The following is a 2,934-nucleotide window of genomic DNA, read 5'->3' on the forward strand; positions in this document are numbered from 1 at the left end:
GAGTTTCAAGCCACTGCACCTGGACTTTTTTCTGTATTTTTAGTAGAGATGGGGTTTCGCCACGTTGGCCAGGCTGGTCTCGAACTCCTGACCCCAGACAATCTGCTCACCTCAGCCTTCCAAAGTGCTGGGATTACAGGTGTAAGCCACTGCACCCAGCTAATTTTTGTAATTTTAGTAGAGACGGGGTTTCAGGCTGTCGACCAGGCTAGTCTCGAACTCCTGACCCCAATCAATCTGCCCACCTTGGCCTCCCAGAGTGCTCAGATTACAGGCATGAGCCACTGCGCCCGGCCTGTATAGAACTCTTAAAGCAGTGCCGGGCACATGTGTGCTCCATGAACATTAGCATGCAGGACTGAAACCTCCTGGCAAGAAGGACTCAGGGGAGTTTTGCAGAAAATGCGACAAAGCCAGTCAGACTTAGAATCATCAAGGGAGGACCACCCCCACCTGTATGCCTGGCAAATCTCTAAATTCACGTGGTCTTTCTTCTCATTCTCTCTGCCCATGGGCCTGAACTCAACTCTATTTCATTGACTGCCCCAGCTTCCCCTGCCCGCCTGCCCTGCCCACTGCCACCTCCACCTTCTGGAGACCCGGAGAGTTTCACTTCTCACTGTCCATGGCTGGGACAAAGTCCACTCCTCACTCTGAAGAGCAGGCGCCTGGTGGGACAAAAACACCCACAGGGTGGGGGCGTTCTGGCTCTGCCACCTGCCGGCTTGTGTGGTCTGTTTCTCAGCCTCAGTTTCCCCATTTATAACACCCACATGAACTGGTACTTAGGATGAATGGGAGTCTGTTTTGAAACTTTGATGCCAAAATGTGGTAAAAAAGTTTACATCAGTGCCCAGGAAGGAGCAAGAGCTTGATATAATAATGTTAGTGTGACAACAAATGTTGGCAGACCTTTTCTCTTCCTCTTCCTTTTTAAAAAAAATTTTGATTTTTAATTTCGTTTCTTTCTTTCTTTCTTTTTTTTTTTGAGATGGAGTCTCGCTGTGTCGCCCAGGCTGGAGTGCAGTGGCGCGGTCTCGGCTCACTGCAACCTCCGCCTCTTGGGTTCAAGCAGTTCTCATGCCTCATCCTCCTGAGTGGCTGGGATTACGGCACGCGCCACCACGCCCGGCTAATTTTTGTATTTTTAGTAGAGACCGGGTTTCACCATGTTGGCCAGGCTGGTCTCAAACTCCTGACCTCAGGTGATCTGCCTGGGATTACAGGCGTAAGCCACTGTGCCCGGCCCCCATTTCATTTTTTTTTCGAGACAGGGTCTCACTCTGTCACCCAGGCTGGAGTGCAGTGGTGGGATCATGGCTCACCGCAGCCTTGAACTCCTGGGCTCAAGCGATCCTCCGACCTCAGCCTCCTGAGTAGCTGGGACTACAGGTGTGTGGCACCACACCTGGCTAATTTTTGTATTTTTGGTAGAGACAGGGTCTCACCTATGTTACCCAGGCTCCTGGGCTCAAGCAATCCTCCTGCCTCAGCCTCCCAGAGTGTTGGGATTACAGGCATAAACACTGCACCTGGCTAACTTTCCTTTTGAATTTTTTTGTAGAAATGGAATCTTGCCATGTTGCCCAGGCTTGTCTTGAACCCCTAGGCTCAAGCGATCCTCCCACCTCGTCCTTTTAAATGTTTTAACCGCATCTGAAACGTGCCCTTCTCTCCCACTCTTCCTCCCACACTCTCATACAGTCTTTCATGCGTTGCGTATGCATTTACTGAGCATCTACTAGGTCCAGGAACTGTTCAAAGTGCCACTGCATATCAAGGCGAGCACATCCGCCCTCACAGAGCTCCTAGTCTGGTTCAAGGAGACCAACAGTAAGTATGAAAACAACCCAAGATCATTTCAGAGAATGAAAAGTACCGTGAAAGCCATGAGCCGGGGGCTGTGTGGCTCTGAGAGACTGGCTGGGAAGGGGCTACAGGGGACCACGGTAGTCAAGGGAGGCCTTTGGGGACAGGAGGTGACATTGAGCTGAGACCTGAAGGAGCTGAGGGAGGAGGCTGGGTGGAGATCAGGGAGGAAAGCTCCCAGAAGGTGAAGCCACCTGCCCAAAGGCCCTGGGGCAGGACTGTGCCTGGCTAGCTGGAGGAACAGTGAGGAAACCCATGTGACTGGATAACCGTTAGGAGGGGGAGAAAGGAAGAAGGTGTGGGGTGGTATAGGGTGTGAGGTTGGGATCCTGGGTGTCAGGGAAGAATTCGGGGTGTCAGGAAGGAATTTGGGATGTTGGGGAGGGATCCTGGGTGTTGGGGAAGAATCCAGGGTGTCAGAGAAGGATCCTCAGTGTCATGGAGGAATTTGGGGTGTCTGGGAGGAATCTGGGGTATTGGGTAAGGATCCTGCATGTCAGGGAGGAATTTTGGGTGTCAGGGAGAAATTCAGGGTGTTGAAATATCGGGTGTCAGGTAGGAAGCTTGGGGCTCAGGAATTTGGGGTGAGGAGGAATATGGGGTTTCAGGTAGGAATCCTGGGTGTTGGGGAGGAATCTGGGGTGTCCGGGAGGAATCCGGGGTTTGGGGGAGGGGTCAAGCTGTAGGGGAGGAAGCCGGGGTGCTGGGGAGGATCCCGACAGTGGGGGAGAATCTGGGCCACCAGCGAGGAGAGCTGGAGATTGAGGGGAACGTCAACCTCCCAATGCGCGGCGCCAGGCCTCCCCGGGGCCCTAAGAGGGAGGCCAGGTGCCCTGGAGTCTTGGCGAGCGGCGCGGGCGCAGGGCCACCCCCCACACCCCTGACACTTTCTCCACCTCGGGCCTGTCCTCGCCGCTTCCCTACCTACCAGGGATCCGGGGCTGCCGGCTGCGCCACTGGGTCCTAGGGTCCTGGGGTCCTGGGGGCCGGGACTTCTGCGGAGGTGCCCGCGGACCTCAGTGCGCTGAGGCCGCTGGCTCCACCGCGCGGCTCGCGCCCTTGGAA

At 54.7% G+C, this 2,934-nt stretch overlaps 1 protein-coding gene across 1 annotated transcript in view; it reads right to left on the bottom strand.

Annotated features, from left to right (window-relative positions):
• The window catches only part of TICAM1 (toll-like receptor adaptor molecule 1), a 17,398-nt gene extending 14,464 nt beyond the window's left edge, over window positions 1–2,934 (bottom strand). The window contains exon 1 of the mRNA XM_011943478.1: window positions 2,798–2,934. The gene's annotated coding sequence lies outside the window, so the exon portion shown is untranslated. The remainder of the gene's footprint in view (window positions 1–2,797) is intronic.

The sequence above is a fragment of the Colobus angolensis genome, unplaced genomic scaffold (assembly GCF_000951035.1).
Source record: "Colobus angolensis palliatus isolate OR3802 unplaced genomic scaffold, Cang.pa_1.0 Scaffold22, whole genome shotgun sequence".
Lineage (NCBI taxonomy): Eukaryota > Metazoa > Chordata > Mammalia > Primates > Cercopithecidae > Colobus > Colobus angolensis.